Source organism: Protomyctophum parallelum, assembly GCF_964188405.1.
Source record: "Protomyctophum parallelum genome assembly, chromosome: 23".
Classification (NCBI taxonomy): domain Eukaryota; kingdom Metazoa; phylum Chordata; class Actinopteri; order Myctophiformes; family Myctophidae; genus Protomyctophum; species Protomyctophum parallelum.
The window spans coordinates 30157897-30167966 of record NC_139715.1 but is presented as its reverse complement, the minus strand read 5'-3'; the positions used below and the strand labels follow the sequence as shown (position 1 = coordinate 30167966).

The following is a 10070-nucleotide window of genomic DNA, read 5'->3' as shown; positions in this document are numbered from 1 at the left end:
GAATGTGTTCCAAGCAGGCCTCGTTCCCTCTTAGGGAATTAACCAAGTACATGTTGTTATAATTCAAATGTGTAGGTATAAATGGAGGAGTATAATTAAAACAACATGTTTTCACTTTTATTCTCATGGGGCAGAAATGGCGTCCGCCAGCAGCCTCCATTCTGCAGTTCCTGTGTTCCATCTGTCTGGACGTGTTCACTGATCCGATCACCACCCCGTGTGGACACAACTACTGCAAAGCCTGCATCACACAGCACTGGGACAGCACTGAGGTGTGCAAGTGTCAGGCATGTCGCGCGTAATTGTAGAACGCAGGGCATTCACTGTGAAGAGTGCGGGCGCAGGCACCACAAAACAGTTGGATGGGAAATAAAAAAATACACCATTTATCAAATGTAGCCGTTTACATAAATATCTAATAATATTACATAGATATGTTGAAATGTAGGCCTATTGTTATAAGAGTTGAAAAGATAAATAAATAAATGATATATAGCATATAGGCCTACATTTAAACTATAGGCTATAGCCTACTATAGGCAGCATAGTGGCCTACATATATGTAACAAAACCTTCTATAGGAGACCAGAATGCTACGTTAATAAAGTTCTCGCAGAGATGGCTGATCAGTTCAGGAAGTCAAAGGAGCGCAAAATAACGTCCAACGCAAAGCAAGAACCTGCTAAACCAGATGAAGTGTCCTGTGACATCTGTACTGAGACCAAGATCAAAGCTCTGAAGACCTGCCTGGTCTGTCAGATCTCACCTGAGACTCACAGCATTAAAACGACACAAACTAATCGACCCTGTGAAGAACCTGGAGGACATCATGTGTAAGAAACATGACAGACCTCTGGAGCCGTTCTGTAAGACCGACTGTCAGTTCTGCACTCAGTTAGAGCACAAGTCACATCGCATTGTGTCTCTGAAAGAGGAATACGGTTTTACAGAAGGCTGAACTGACAATGACAGAGTCTGAAGTTCAGAAGATGATCGGGGAGAGAAGCCTGAAGATTCAGGAGGTCAAACACACAGTGGAGCTCAGCAAGCAAGATGCAGACAGAGTGCAGGTCTTCACTGCTCTGGTGAGATGTATTGAGAGAAGCCAGGCTGAGCTCATTGATGTAATTGAAGAGAAGCAGACGGCAACAGAGAAACAGGCTGAAGGCTTCATCAATGAGCTGCAACAGGACATCACTCAGTTGGAGAAGAGAAGCTCTGAGCTGAAGAAGCTCTCCCACACTGAAGACCACCTCCACCTCCTCCAGAACGTCACATCCAACACCCCTCCACCCATCAAGGACTGGACAAAGGTCAATGTCCATCAGTCTTCATACGTGGGGACCGTGAGGACAGCTGTGTCTCAGCTGGAGAAGACACTCGGTGAAGAGATGAAGAAGCTGTGTGATGCTGAGCTGAGGAGGATCCAACAATATGCTGTGGATGTGACTCTGGACCCTGACACAACAGTTTTACTATGAGGTTCATGTTGGAGGGAAGACTGAGTGGGATCTAGGAGTGGCCAGAGAGTCCATCAACAGGAAAGGACAAATCTCACTGAGCCCCAACAATGGTTACTGGACTATAGCGTTGAGGAATGGAAATCATTACAAGGCTAAAGCAAGCCATCCTGTCCTCCTCCCTGTAAGAGAGGCGCTCCAGACACTGGGAGTGGTTGTGGATTATGAGGAGGGTCTGGTCTCCTTTTATGATGTGGAGACCAGAGTTCACCTCTACTCTTGCACTGGCTGCTCCTTCACTGAGAAACTATATCCATACTTCAGTCCCTTTGTTAATGATGGTGGTAACAACTCTGGTCCTCTGATCATCTCTCCTGTCAATCATTCAGATTATTATTCTTCTTTGTTTTAGGGCCCTACGCTATAGCTTTGTGTGTACCACATTGTAATGATGTGTAAAGCAGTAACAGGTGGAGAGGTGATTCTGGTGGAATAAAAGACGTGATGTCCGCCATCCAGCATTGCTTTGTTTTCATTCTGCATGCATAGCGCGTCAGGTGGCTCGGCAAAAAAAAAGGTAAAAACACTGAAATACACAAATTATCTTGTTTACTATGTGGGTCTAATACAAATAATGTGTTTGTTACTGCCTCTGGGGCGGGGTATAGGCCAATATAACGGCATAAAACCGCCCCAAAACGGCCCAAAACAGCCAAAATGTTGCAAACATTTACGTACGCATGTGAAGGGGGGCCCTTCGAGCTTCAATGCCCAGGGGCCCTCAGGTGTTATTCCGGCCCTGAATGAATTAATCAATATCCGATCGTTTCGACCTTGTAGATCAAGCTCAGGCACATTCAACCGAGGTCACCATGGCAGGTACGTGTGTGTGTGTGTGTGTTCTCTATTGTTGTTTTCTGGCTCCATGTCTAGATGGTGAAGAGTGAAGAGAGTGTAATTGCATCAACTGATGATTGAATCATCTTCCAGGAACAGAGATCCTTGACACTCCCCCCGATGGTGGCTCTCCCGGTTCTGCGATCGGTTTGGGCTCCAGTGAAGCTGAGGTCACGCTCTCTGACCCCAGCCAAGCAGATGACAGTGCTCTAGGCGGACAGGTGTCTCCAGGGGCCAAAAAGGACACATTACTTAACCCATTCTGACCTGAGATCAGATTCATACGAGGTTTCCGCCGGACACACACTGGTCTGATTAAACCCATTCTGACCTGAGATCAGATTAAAAAAATGTCAGTCGTTCTTCGATTTTTTTCAAAAATAGCAGACCTACAAGCTCGTATCGCGCCACTCGGTGGCGCGATATGAGCTTGTAGATCTGCTATTTTTAAATAGCTAAAGCATAACATGATGCTGACACCAAAATGGGTGCCCGGTCAGAATGGGATAAGCAAGGCCGGCCCCAGCAGGGGTCGGGGATTTGCCGCTACTCAGAAGAGATCGAGAGCCGCTGACAATACTGGACGGGCCAGGAGGCCGGGTGCTGTTCCCATTGTCGGCACCAGTGCTGTGAGTACAATCAAAACAGTGCAGACCAAACGTGTATTTGCATCTAGATTCGCACCAGAGCTGGATGCTGACACGCTATCTGCGTATTTAAAAGATAAACTTAAGAGGGAGGTCGCCTGTCAGAAAATCGTCAGTGCACAAAGCCCATTTGGCTCTTTTAAAGTGACAGCGGAGTGTAAAGACGTTGGTGAAATGTACACTCCCGAGCTCTGGCCTGAAGGAGCGTTTGTCCGGCGGCATTATGAACCGCGTAGGGCTGTGGCTAACGGGGCTAATCTGGAGCTTGCTACTGTGGATGTAAATAGTGTGCAGAAGGAGGCTACGGCCAGACCATCCACCTCCTAGGTAATATTATGCGTGTTGGATTTTATAACTGTCGGGGGCTGCGGCTTGGTAACACTGCAGGAGACTGTGCCAGGCGTTTGCATGTTGATAACTTGTTGCTAAAATGCGATATCCTCTGCCTTCAAGAAAGAAATTTAGCCAAGCAGGACTTGGGACAGTTGAACTGCTTTAATGACAATTTTCACGGAGCTGGTGAGTCCACAACTGACCTCACGATGGGTATAGTGAGAGGAAGTAGGAGCAGGAGGAGTGGCTATATTGTGGCGCATAAACTTGGACCCTGTGATAAATGTCGTCAGGCTTGACACTGACTGGTGTATTGCTGTGCAGTGTAGGATCAAGAGCAAAGGGACAGTTGTGAATTTGAGGGACTCCCTTTTTTGCGGAGCCTGGGAGTCGACGGGCGCTGATGATATAACTCTATGGCCTAGACCTTGTTTGATCAGCTATTTTTGCTATTATTGTCTCCACCAGGCCAAAGGCATGGGGAGAGAGTATGTTTTGCACACTTTGTGTGTGTGAGTGTGTGTCTGTCTACCAGCTAATCTCTGGCACAGTTAACCCGGTCGATGCCAACTTTTGCACACACACTCCCTGGATGCCAACGATGAACCTCTGCCCCAAATTTTCCAGAACGGCCTGTTATAGCACCACCAGGAGGCTGACTTTTTACACCTCCAGATTCTATCCAAAAACCCTGCAAATCGTTACACAGTATCTCTATAGTCATGTGTTCAAGAAGCATCTGTCCAATATTTCATATTCCATCTGAATTTGCTAACATTGGCTTTCAAAGTTTGCAGGATTGGCCCGTTTTGAACAAAAAAGCCTCAAATCATGAACGCAGTGTGAAATCTTTCACGCACTTTCCTACTAGGCAGAGGAATATATCCCACTCTTTTCACATTGGCCTGTTATGGCGCCACAGGTGGATTTTTGCGTAACACATTTTTGGAACAAAATTGTCAAGGCAGACAGGGAACACAGATGCAGACAGATCAGACAAGGTAACGTGGTATGATGCAAAAAAATCCTCACTCCAAAACACAGAAGTTCTTCCAAATGTTCAAGGCAAAAATTAACTCAAGTGCAAAACAAAAGTCCCAGTTTCCAAAGCAGAAAATATACTTAGGTCTTCTGTTGGAGCTGCATGGAGAGGTCAGAGGTGGTCAGGCTGGCAGGCAGGCACTGAGGAAGGAGACCAACAATTAGGAGCAGGCTAGTACAGGAGCGGAATATGTTCTTAAGTCTGACCTACAACTGACCTAGTACAAAAGCACAGAGGTGTGCACTGGCCGAAGAGGATCTATCACTGAGCACTGCGTGCCGTCACAGCCAGGTATATAGCCCAACACACACCGTCTGTGAAGCGGGTGCGCAGCAACGCGGCACAGTATTGCCGCGCGTCATAGCCGCATAGCAACACCCACAGGACGTGGCGCGCAGCTGGCCAGCCACGCCCATGGATTCCCGGATGGAGGCCGTGCGGCAACGCATGGAAAATATAACAGCGGTGCATCGGAGCGTCGGGCGAGGCGTGAACGCACGCCTGACGCCGCCGGTGTGGGATAGGTTCATTGACGGTTTAAGTAGCCAGCCAGGTGATTGCGAGATGGGGACCAGCCAGGTAATCGCCAGGACACACCTCCCCACAGGTAGAATGCAACTCTAACCTAAAGGACATAGAAATAAAAAGTCAGAACAGACAGACATTCAAGCTGCGTACAGAAGAACGGCGCTACCAGGGCCAGATTAACCCCCATGAATGCCCCTGTGCAGATCATTTTGAATGGGTCGGACCCACGGTTGTCCAGAACCTCCACAAAAAAGATGATATTTGGTCGACTAAAACTAGACACTAAACCATTCCAGGTGACTAAAATGTGACTAAAACTATAATGTAAACTATTCAAAAGACCGACTAAAACTAAAATACAAATTTGCTGCCAAAAACAACACCCTCTATGATGGTGGGACAGACAGTGTGGAGTTGAACGGTGTTTTTGCGCCGCCGAGCGCTGCCGTGGAAAATGGAAACAAAATGAATGGTTCAAAGTCACTTTCAAATGTCGACGGTTCAAAAATGGATGAGCAACAAAAAATAAAAAGGGGAAATCAAACTCACTGCAAAAGCACTGGCAAATAAATATGTAACTTTACAAAAGGGAACGCAAAGCAATGGTTCACAGAATGAAAGAAATGACAAATTCAATGACAGTTCTCATGCAAAAGGGATTCAAATGCCTCAACTGGAAGCTCAAATGAAGATGGTTCATGGAAAATCACTCAATTACACCAAACCCTGATTCCCTCAATGCCAGGAGGAGGGCCATAACGAATGGTACTCGAATGCAATAATGGCTTCATGGAGGATGCAAACTAAACGGCTCACTGAAATGGAGTCACCAAAGTGCAATATACTCTGTAGTCTGTACATGAGGCTTCCACAATATGTAACATCACAACAGCATGAATGAAAGTGAGACTCCTCATGGGTCATCACACGCTGTACAAAATGTTGAAAACAAGATGACGTAAGCCCAAGTGACACTGTGTCTAATGTTTGGAGCAGCTATGGGGAGGGGAGGGGGCGGGGGTCTGACAGGCCGAGCTCCGACGCTAAATCCACTGTTGCAGAAGGAGGAGAGAGAGGACACTGGAGCAACACGGACAGTTTAAGCCTTTTCATGAGGTGCTAGTATACAAAACGACTAACGTTTGGACCTCTGTGGTCTTCAGAGTCATGACTCTGAAGACCGACCGAGAGAGAGAACAAAGAAAAGGTCACACACTCAGTGCCGATGAAAGATCTTTTGTGCCCGATACAAAGAAGACCCAAAACGGCTCAGCAACAAACCAAGCACCCAGCAACACAAAACCGACCAAACCACCCAGCATTACAAATTAATCACCCAGCAGTACAGAGCATTCACCCAGCAGTACAGAGCATTCACCCAGCAATACAGAGCATTCACCCAGCAATACAAATTAATCACCCAGCAGTACAGAGCATTCAACCAGCAGTAAAGAGCATTCACCCAGCAATACAGAGCATTCACCCAGCAGTACAGAGCATTCACCCAGCAATACAGAGCATTCACCCAGCAGTACAAATTAATCACCCAGCAGTACAGAGCATTCACCCAGCAGTACAGAGCATTCACCCAGCAATACAGAGCATTCACCCAGCAATACAGAGCATTCACCCAGCAATACAGAGCATTCATCCAGCAATACAGAGCATTCACCCAGCAATACAGAGCATTCAACCAGAAATACAGAGCATTCACCCAGCAATACAGAGCATTGAACCAGAAATACAGAGCATTCACCCAGCAATACAGAGCATTGAACCAGAAATACAGAGCATTCAACCAGCAATACAGAGCATTCAACCAGCAATACAGAGCATTCAACCAGAAATACAGAGCATTCACCCAGCAATACAGAGCATTCATCCAGCAATACAGAGCATTGAACCAGAAATACAGAGCATTGATTCAACCAGCAATACAGAGCATTCAACCAGCAATACAGCCCAACCACCCAGCAATACAGAGCATTCACGATTTGGCAAGACCACACTTTCATCATCAAGGCTTTAGAGCACAGCATTGAACCCTACTACAGGCATCAAGGCTTTAGAGCACAGCATTGAACCCTACTACAGGCTGCCTGCACTGTCTTGAACAGGACACCAGGGGGCAGAGCACAGCATTGAACTCTATACTACAGGCTGCCTGCACTGTCTTTAGAGCACAGCGTTGAACCCTACTACAGGCTGCCTGTAATGTCTTGAACAGGACACCAGGGGGCAGCACAGCATTGAACCCTACGACAGGCTGCACCATCAAGGCTTTAGAGCACAGCATTGAACCCTACTACAGGCTGCCTGCACTGTCTTGAACAGGACACCAGGGGGCAGCACAGGGAGCTTGTCAGGCCTTTGAGGTGTAGCGTTATATAGACCAGGACCATTGGAGTAGTTAGACAGGTACATGGGTGTCTGTATGAAGCAGTGAGACAGGTACTGAAGCAGTGAGACAGGTACATGGGTGTCTGTGTGAAGCAGTGAGACAGGTACATGGGTGTCTGTGTGAAGCAGTGAGACAGGTACATGGGTGTCTGTGTGAAGCAGTGAGACAGGTACTGAAGCAGTGAGACAGGTACATGGGTGTCTGTGTGAAGCAGTGAGTCATGCACTGAAGCAGTGAGACAGGTTCATGGGTGTCTGTGTGAAGCAGTGAGACATGTTCATGGGTGTCTGTGTGAAGCAGTGAGACAGGTTCATGGGTGTCTGTGTGAAGCAGTGAGACAGGTTCATGGGTGTCTGTGTGAAGCAGTGAGACAGGTACATGGGTGTCTGTGTGAAGCAGTGAGACATGTACTGAAGCAGTGAGACAGGTTCATGGGTGTCTGTGTGAAGCAGTGAGACAGGTACATGGGTGTCTGTGTGAAGCAGTGAGACAGTTACGTATCTGTGGTGCATCTTGCCCCTCAACAATGTCCCTGTTACAGGACTTCAGCCCCTGCCCCTCAACAACGTCCCTGTTACAGGACTTCAGCCCCTGCCTCTCAACAACGTCCCTGACACAGAGTAACGGCCGTACAAGGAAAGATGTTGAATATGAAGGTCAATATGTTGTCAGCATGCATCCAGGTAGTAGAGCAGCAAATGCACAGTGTGTGAGGTAGCTACAGTACTGTTCATACTGTACCGTGCTGTACTTGTACTACTCGCAGTGTTGGAACTAACTCGCTTACATTAAGCACTTTACATAATATAACAAAACTACTTTTAGCTGTAACTTGTAATGTAACTTTACATTTTCCAATTCAGTAATGCCATTATAGTTACTGTGTTTTCAATGGGTGAGTTAGTAGTTACCCACATTGCGTAATGTATAATCCAAAAGAACCGTGCATGGGCAGCTAGGGCATCAGTAGCCTATTATATCCATATAATTTTGGGCGGGAACCCCTTTTGTTGTTTTAAATATTATGTTATCATTTATTCTTCAGATGGGGGTCGGCAGCCAATTACATATAATTCTGGGAACCACTGATAAAGAAACATAGGGTTTTCAGAAAACTGGATTTGGAAGATTTCTTTTTAGAATCTGGTCTCAGGTCTAAATGGGTAAATTAGTCCACGCCTATACAGCCTGTCTAAGCATCACAATCAATCAAACAAACAGAGCTCAATAAAACAACACAACATCACAACACACAGCTTCATCCTGACTATAGTTGTCGCTTCACAAACTTCTCACAGGAATATCAAAGTCAAATTAGCACAAACAGGTCCATCAATTCCTTCATGCTAAGCAGCTAATTATCTATGGTTAGCCAACACACCTGTAGAATCTCACCTGTTTGGTAGCATGGAGATTAAGTCTTGTTTTAGAAGCTGTTTTTTCCACCGCCCTAGTAAACACAGACGACTCCACTCCACGTCGACTAAAGTTACATGTTGAGTTGTTTATTAGACTTTGTTTACTTCCAAACTAAAGGAGAGCCTGTGTAACAAACACCAAACTGTGTGTGTGTGTGTGTGTGTGTGTGTGTGTGTGTGTGTGTGTGTGAGCTGATTGGGGGCGGGGCCATTATTATGGATCCCACCACAGCTCCAGGCAAACCCCGCGCCCCCCTGCTGCTCTGTAGCCAGCTGATTGGTCCCAGCAGTGAAAACACTGCAAAGACACGCCCCTTCCATTTGAAGAAGAAGAATTAGATTCACAAATTCATAATTCAGTGCTCGCCTTAATTCAGCAAAAGTCACATAATTTACCTAAATAAAAATATCAATACGGCAATGCAGAAATAGAGTAGTAGATTTAGGAAAAGTACCAAAGTATTGGTGTCAGTATCGGGGCCTCGGGATGGTCCAAACGTGGCTCGGGTCCACCCAGGGCACCGCCACATCTGGCCTTCATGTTTCCAGCTTAAATATGGCCTATTTCCAGCTTTTGAATCAAGGCATTATTGAAGCCTTTCAGTGGAGACTATGGAGGATGTTTGACAGAAGGCATTATGGAACAATATCGAACTGTGAAGGACGTTTTGGACACAATTATTATCTGTACAGTACAGAGGAGACATACTGACAGAGGAGGAGACATCTCCTCCTCTGTACCGAGGACTATTGTGGTATCCACATAATATTCATAATAACTAGGCTATGTCAAATGTTCAATTAGGCTACATTTTGGTCAACTATACATTTCTGTGCTTATTTGATCATCATGGGTGAGAAGGAGACCCTGCAGTACTGTTTGAGGCTCTGTGAGGTGTGGGAGAAATGTAGCATTCTATTGTCTCAAGGAACCTTCTGGGACGTTTCTGAGCAACACAATGTTTCTTTTCACGTTGTATGTAAACTTTCTACCTCCACCCTATTGTTCAACTGTTTGATGTCAAACGTCTTAACTGGCTCCAGGCTCAGGGTCCACGGCGAAGCTCTCTGTCTCTGTCTTGGTTTCAATAAATGCAATGGTACATCACACTATAATAAATAATATATAATAAATGGTACATCACACTAATAAATAATAAATGGTACATCACACTATAATAAATAATAAATGGTACTCGAGGAAATCTCTCTCTGCCTGCGTTTCTTCATTTTCATCTGATGCGTTGATGACAAGGTTTTCAATAGAGAACATTATTTTTCTATAGTTTAGTTAGTTGTAACACGACACTATTTATTATTATTTTTTGCGGCTTACGCCTTTTA

The 10070-nt window shown here is 45.8% G+C and overlaps 1 pseudogene across 1 annotated transcript; it reads left to right on the top strand.

Annotated features, from left to right (window-relative positions):
• Positions 1-618: 618 nt before the first annotated feature.
• LOC310854004 (nuclear factor 7, ovary-like) lies at positions 619-7932 on the top strand (annotated as a pseudogene). Its single transcript has 3 exons — positions 619-1439; positions 1471-1804; positions 7850-7932. The product of its transcript is annotated as a nuclear factor 7, ovary-like (transcript).
• The last annotated feature ends 2138 nt before the right edge of the window (positions 7933-10070 follow it).